The sequence below is a fragment of the Cibotium barometz genome, chromosome 2 (genome assembly GCF_041138505.1).
Source record: "Cibotium barometz isolate CiBa-2024 chromosome 2, ASM4113850v1, whole genome shotgun sequence".
Classification (NCBI taxonomy): domain Eukaryota; kingdom Viridiplantae; phylum Streptophyta; class Polypodiopsida; order Cyatheales; family Cibotiaceae; genus Cibotium; species Cibotium barometz.
The window spans coordinates 62,919,351-62,927,822 of NC_141047.1; positions in this window are offsets into that span (position 1 = coordinate 62,919,351).

The following is an 8,472-nucleotide window of genomic DNA, read 5'->3' on the forward strand; positions in this document are numbered from 1 at the left end:
TAGCCGGAAGTTCATGCAAACATAAAACTAGTCACACCACTTACACACCCAATATGAAATTGCCTTTTTCTCAACATCAACTAACTTTAAAACAATCCTTTAATGAAACCATTATGTCACTGATGACAATCCTTGAAATCTCTGGTTAAATCTATATTTCCAATCATTCATTCATCGGTGTACTTATGGCATCATTGGCAACCAGAACGCTCACCACCTGTTCACTAAGGGGCCTTTTCAATAGCTCCTAGCTCATGGTACCCGGCAATATTTTCACATATAAAAATCAAGATGGAATCCTTGTTGAATATCAGCAAGATCAATCAACAGATCCATATAAGAGAGCCATGGACTCATCCGTTGAGGACCAGCAAGGTCAATCAACTAGGTCCATGCCCGGTTTCAGAAAAACAACCCTTACTCCTTGTTCCAATATCTTCCACGACGCACGTGTGGATATCTTCGGCGACCCAGAGCCCGAGCACCGTATGGTCAGCACCCTCTAAGATCCTTCGCAGGTGACCTAGCACTTCACTCATACGCCGCTTCCTTGGTTCCTCATCCACTGTACTGGAAGCTCACCATTTAAATCGAACCGAGGCTGGTCAAGACCTCGGTCGACCTTGCTACGTGAGACGTCCTCCATTGACTCTCCATCCCAGCAGTTGCAACTTTATCACTTAGGTCTCCATGACCTTAATCCACAAAACGGTCAAAATGCTTCCCTAGCATTCTTGACATAAAACAGTCATTTACAAACAGGTCACAAAATACAGTTTCTATATGGAACTCTCGTCTTTTCACATTATCCCTCATCAGTCCACTTTACTTATTCCACATTCCATTCATATGTGTACTCATTCTCATCCATTCACTCATATCGACGACACATTATTTCACATACACATTCACATTCATTATTCTACATACACATCCATGTTCGTACATCCACATCATACATCCACATCCACATACATACATCCACATCCGTAGCTACATCCATACACATTCACATTCATTATTCTACATACACATCCATGTTCGTACATCCACATCATACATCCGCATCCACATACATACATCCACATCCGTATCTACATCCATACATCCACATCCACATCCACATCCATATTCACATCCATACATCCACATCTACATGCATACATCCATTTTCACATCCTCATTCATACATCTGTATCCACATACATACATCCATATCCGTATCTACATCCATACATCCACATCCACATCCACATTCACATCCATACATCCACATCTACATGCATACATCCATTTTCACATCCTCATTCATACATCCTCATCCACATACATACATCCACATCCGTATCTACATCCATACATCCACATCCACATCCACATTCACATCTATACATCCGCATCTACATGCATACATCCATTTTCACATCCTCATTCATACATCCACATCTACATACATACATCCATATCCTAAGTCATCCCATACTCATTCTTATCACATCTCATATAACTCTTAACTCATCCTATCTCATCTCATACGCATCTTATCACATCCTAATTTCTATTTATAGAATACAAGAGAATTCTTATATTTGATATAAGATTTCTTTATGCATCTATTTATGCATAAATTCTATTTTAAGGAGAATAACACTTTCGAAATAAAAATCAATCTTTTATGCATAATTCTAATTTAGTAGAAACTACACTTTTAGAATAAAAGAATTTCTCTTATGCATCTGATTTATGCATAAAATTATTTATGATGAAAATCACTCTTTTGAATTAAAAATAAAGTTCTTTATGCGTCTTTCTATGCATAAAATAAGAATTAATAAAAATAACACTTTTTGGATTAATTTAAATTCTTTATGCATCTATCCATGCATAAATCCAATTTAGTAAGAATTACACTTTTAGAATAAAAGAATTTCTCTTATGCATCTTATTTATGCATAAAATCCATTTATGATGAAAATCACACTTTTAATATAAAAATTATATCCTTTATGCATAGGTTTATGCATACATTTCATTTATGATGAAAATCATTCTTTTAATATAAAAGAATTTCTTTTATGCATCTAATTTATGCATAAAATCATTTATGAGATAAAAATCTCACTTTTATAATAAAGTATTTCTAGTATACATTTTTCTATGCCTAGAATGAAAATTAACCCTTTAAGAATACTCATACGATGGGGATTACTCTTTTTAACATAAAATTTAATTACTAGAAATCCTCTTTTTCTTAATTCATCAATTATGCATAACATAAAAATCAATTTCCCTATGATTACAATAAAATTTTTTCAATTAATCTAGGATGATAATTCCTAGAATATGGTAGGAATTCCTGTTTTCATGCTTCGAATGAAATTATTTTATGTGTAATGTTTACAAAAATTTTACCATAGCTCCGCTGCTATGACTGATAAATCTCAATTATTTTAAAAGATAAAGCTTATCCTTAAGGGAATGATTAGAATAAACCCTAATTGGATCATTAACCCATAATGGATTGAATCATCAATACATAAACTAAAAGTATAGGGGAAAGCCATTGATTTGGTCTCAAGCATAGATTAATCTTGGATTAAGGAAAAGCTTTATGAAAAGCTTCATTTGGATTGAGAATAGGTCATGAGTATGACCATTTCTTGAGTGAGAGAGAGAAATTACATAAAAACCATAAGAATTAAGCATAAATGGAAATTATTGTAATTCTTTACTATCATTCAATTAACTTCAATAGCATTCATGAATTTATGTAATTCTTTACTACCATTCATCAATTAACTTCAATAGCATTCAAAAACCATTCCAATTAAGCTTCTCAATCTTGAGAGAGGGACTGAGAAGAGAGAAACATTGAGAAATTATAGAAAAGATCAAAATTCACCATTTACCTGACAAATTGCTTGATTCTTTAATCACGGTAGAGGCTCCCAACCAATCAATTGGTTTAGTATGTTGATGGAGCCACCAATGGGGATTGAAGAAAGAGGGAAACTCCAATTTCTTCAATTTGGAGAGAATTTTAGAGAATAGTAAAAATTAGCATTATTTCAGTATAATTCTAGTATAGTAAAATTCTCTTATTTTTTTCAAGGGACTCATGTTCTATTTATAGGAGAGGGAGGCTCTAAACCAACTGATTTTTAGAATTTTCTAGATTTCAGTTTGGTTGAATTTGGACTAGATTTGGAGTTTGGTTCCTTTTTTATTCGGTTTTGATTCGGTTGATCCAAGAGAGAGGATGAAAAGATGCAGGGGGGAAGAGAGCTTGAGCTCTTGCAAGCACACACACACACTCACAAAACCCTAATAGAGAACACACAAGGTGAGAGGTTGAAAATCTTCTTCTTCTCTACTCAACACTCAACACACCATATACAAGATAAGAGTACACGCAATATGAAAGGTACTCAACCAATACATACACGGGTTCTCTATAGTGTGAACCCGACTAAATGAGCTGGCGCTATAACTATGCCAGTCTCTAGAATGGCTATCACACAGCCTGTCATCCCACTGGCCGCATATCTCCCATGATCTCACCAACCATGCCAGTGGTGTAAGTGTGGGGCCTATCCCCCAGGCGGGTCATCAGTGTCCACCGCCTCACTAGACGAGCTCGATATCTCAACACTCCCCCTCGAGCTCAACTCCATCTCATGTACACCAAGCGAAGCCCTGAATCTGTGGAGCTTCTCTGTACCCAATGCTTTGGTGAAGATGTCAGCTACCTGATCCTCTGTGCTGACATAAACAAGGTCAAGGTCTCCTGCCAAGACCTTCTCTCTGACGAAGTGGTAGTGGACCTCTATGTGCTTCGTACGAGCATGAAAGACTGGGTTCCTGGCCAACTGTATACTGCTAATGTTGTCACAGAAAATGACAACTTGTCTATCCACTGATAGACCCAAATCTGCAAGTAGCTTTCTCAACCAAGCTACCTCACATGCTGCCATAGCAGCTCCTCTGTACTCGGCCTCCGTACTCGATAGAGCAACCGTAGGCTGCTTCTTGCTGCTCCAAGTCACAGCAGCACTCCCCAAAGAAAACATGAATCCACTGGTAGATCTTCTATCTGAGATACTACCAGCCCAATCAGCATCTGTGTACCCATGTACACATATCTCTGTCCCAGTCTCATAGAATAGTCCACAATGCAAAGTAGACCTCACATACCTCAGTATGCGTCTCACTGCATCCAAATGCGGTTTCCGTGGAGCCTGCATAAACTGACTCACCAACCCAACAGCATAGCTCAAATCTAGTCTGGTGATCGTCATGTAGATCAAACTTCCTACTATGCGCCTATACATAGTAGGATCCTCCAAGATCTCTCCTGAATCTGCACTCAACTTGCCATTCTGATCCAATGGCACAGAAATAGGCTTACAGCCTGTCATACCATACTTGGACAACATGTCCAAGCCATACTGTCTCTGCAGTAATCCAATACCATGTGATGACCTAATCACCTCAATGCCCAAGAAATATCTGAGCTCCCCCAGATCCTTCATCTCGAACTTCTGTCTAAGCAAGATCTTTACATCAAAGATCTCTGCATCATGGTCCCCCCTAATGATCAAGTCATCTACATAGATGACAACAAGCACAACCCCTCTATCACCATGTCTCACATACAGCGAGAAATCTGCATTGGCTACATGAAAGCCAATAGTGACAAGATATTCAGAAATCTTGTCAGACCATGCTCTTGGTGCTTGCTTTAAGCCATACAAGGCTTTCTTCAACCTGCAAACATGCTTGGGGTGACCCACATCCTCATAACCAGGTGGCTGCAACATATACACCTCTTCTTGCAAATCCCCATGCAAGAATGCATTCTTTACATCCATCTGATGTAAAGACCATTGCTTTGACGCAGCCACTGCTATCACAACTCTCACCGTTGCCATCTTGGCAACTGGGCTGAAAGTTTCTTCATAATCAATGCCATATGTCTGCGCATACCCTTTGGCTACCAATCTAGCCTTGTACCTGTTTATGCTTCCATCACTGTTATGTTTAACTTTGTACACCCACTTGCATCCAATGGCTTTCTTGCCTTCAGGCAATTGCACTAAGTCCCAAGTTTCATTTCCATATAGTGCATCCATCTCCTCATCCATAGCTTTCTCCCAACACACATTTCCAACAGCCTCATCAATGCATGTGGGCTCAACAACCTGCACAACCTTTGCCATATATGCATAGTGATGTGCCACATAACCATCATATGTAAATCTCTGCACAGGGTTCTTCACTCTCCCTGATCTTCGCAGCTTTTCATTCATGGCTTCCATAGCCTTCTTTACACCAGGTGTTCTCATAGCTGGGATCCCAAGCTCCTCATCAAGGCTCATATCTGAGCCACTAGACTCTCCATCAACATGAGAATGCCCTCCAGAAATGTCAGGCATACCAAGGGGCTCAACCACTTTCTCTTTTCCTTTACGTGATGTAGTAATCACATTTGCAGGACTGGTATTATGACGTAGCCTGCCACTCCATGGTCTATCAACAGACCCACTAGATGAGGACTCTCCTGGTCCACTCAAAGACTGTGATTGCTGACCTGCATTCTGTGCAACCAGACTTCCACTCACATCAGCCCCAACAGCTTCTTTTTCAGCAGCATACCAGCTGCTCATCTTATCAAAGACAACATCCCTGCTTACCCTCAACTCACGTGTAGCAGGGTTATAACACCTGTATCCCTTTTGCTCAAGGGAATTGTTGAACTATAGATAGAATACCTAATATTTACCTAATAGTTGCTCAGTCGGATATATGTATCTTTGCTCAGTCGGATTATTGCTTAGTCGGACTATTGCTCAGTCGGATTGTTGATCAGTCGGAGTTTGTTATGATCTGGATAGTCGGATATTATCTGTTAATGTCTTGTGACATTCTAGTTACAACTGTTTAAAACTGTCTGAAGTCGCCTATTTATAGGGGCTTTGTAGTCGTCTTTTTCAAGTAGTGAGTAGCAAGTACTAAGAGAAGAAGGAGAAGGCAATGTATGACTTATCTTGATCAGTCAGATATGGTATTTCAGTTTCATTCTGTTATTCTCTATCTTGTTTAGCAAATTCTTACTCAATTTGTGTTCTCTATGCTCAGTTTATGTTTAGCCTGATATGGAAATTGAAGCTAGTGTTACCCAATGGAGGTGTTTTTGCTGTGTCAGTAGTGTTTAGTCGTGTTGTGTTTATGGACCCTAAACACATTGGCGATCCTGCTGGTCCCGTTCTGTTACGAGAAGGGAGATGAATGTCAGAGGGGGACAAAAGAGTAGGAAGGGTTTACTATACCAGGGCTCAGGCCCGAATTGGTAACCCTGACCCGTTTCATTATGCTGACGAGGGTGAAGATGATCAGGAACACCAAATCCCTGAAGCCGTTGTTGTAGGCCAGGGGGGGGAAAGTTCAGTTGCACCAGAGAGGAGGCTAGTGGGGGGACTTCTTGGCGCCCTAATCCTGACAGGAAGGTCTGCAGGAGTTAGAAGGAGTCTTCAGTTCAACCCATTAAGGGGGGCTACCAGGCAAAGACCTAGGAAACCACCTCAGCCACATCCCATGGCTCAACAACTACCCAACCCTAGGGTGAAAGCAGCTAAATTCAGTGGAGGATCTAAGGAGGATGCTGATTGTCATGTAGCTCAGTTTGAGACAAAATGGCAAGCAAATGGGTATACTGTGTTATACAATGATGCAGTTAAATTGCAGCAATTTGCAGCAACTCTTGAAGGGAAGGCCATGAGTTGGTTTAGCCAATATGGCATACCACACTTCCCAACATATGATGATCTTAGAATAGCTTTTTTACAGCGATTCAGGAGGGAAAAGACTCCAACAGACATTTTACGAAAACTCCGAGACATCAGACAAAAGAAGATGCTCGTAGAGGACTATGCTCAGAAATTCAGAATTCTGGTTGAAAGGTTACAGGGAAATGAGAGACCCACCAATGAGATGCTGGCCGGTTATTTTCTGAAAGGATTGAGAAGTGGTCTGAAAAATGCAGTGGCTAGCATTGATATTGCAGGTGGAATTAATGATTTGGTTATTGCAGCTGCTAGAGTAGAGAAAAGACTTGGAAGCGGCAAGGGCAAACACACCAGAAAGAATGATTCGGATTCAGATGACCAGCCAGAGTCAGCATCAGATTCTGAGCACGAGGATTCCGAAGCAGGATCCGACAGTGAGGAAGAAGAGGTGAAGACAAAGAAAAAGCACAAGACCAAAGCAAAACCATCCAAAGAGGAGGATTTGGTAAGTAAATTGAGAAAGATAGGTTATTCTGTTGCAGCACCAAAAGAAAAGAAGTTCTGTGAAATTTGTGATAAGGATGGGCATACGACAGCTTTATGTTGGTATAATCCCAAGAACAGGGGTCCGACTACACCTTATGCAGGAAGAGGCAGGGGTGAGGTTGCAGTAAACCAGGCTGTTCCAATTCGGGGCAGAGGGGGATTTCAGAGACCAAGAACTGATAGACCACCATTAAGGGAACAGGAAAACAATGAAGGAAGGCAGGCAAGAGTCATGCCTTGTGTTTATTGTTCAGCACCAGATCATTGGATAGGGCCAAATTGTGCCTTATGGGTAAAACATAGAGAAGAAAGAGGTGTCCCAGTGCTTAGGTATAATCCGAATAACCAGCAGGGGCAGCAGCAACCTCAGAATCAACCAGCAGCTCAAGCAAATGTAATCATGATTCAATTAGAAGATGAACAGGTACCGCTCCAGCAAGGTCAAAACATACCTGAGCAGCAAAGCAAAAAGCATACTGAGGATAATGAGGGTATTGAGGATATTGAGGTATTGGCTGTTACCAGGTCTAAACAGAAAGGACCAATTGATTGGAAGGAACAAAAAGGCATCAGGGACCAGGTACAAAGAAGAATTTTGAAGAATCAGGATAAGCAAGAAGCATCGGAGTTGGAGGATGAAGAAGAGTTAGTTCTGCATCAGTCCGAAAGTAATGTGAAGATGAATGATGAAAGGGATAAAGATTGGTTTGAGGTACTCATAAATTCTCCCTTGCAATTGTCATTAGATCAGTTGTTAGCTTTGGTTCCAGCATTTAAGGAAAGATTGCTTAAAAGACTTCAGGATCAGCAGTCAGGAGATAATCCGACTTTGGTTCCAGCAGTTAATAGCATTGATCCAGCAGATGTTGACTTTGTGGTTCCTGTCATTAAGGTTGAGTACCAGGGCAGGGTTTTTGATGAAGTTCTTTTGGATGGAGGATCAGGGGTTAACATTCTCCCTGAAAGTGTATACAAAGAAATGGGTGCAGCAAATTTAGCCCCAGCACCATTTCAGGTGAAAATGGCAGATCAAACCAGGGTCCAACCATTGGGAATTCTGAAGCAGCAGGAAATTGAAGTTGCAGGTATGGGATTCTTGGTAAATTTTGTGGTCATCAGAATGTCAGAATCACTATCACCT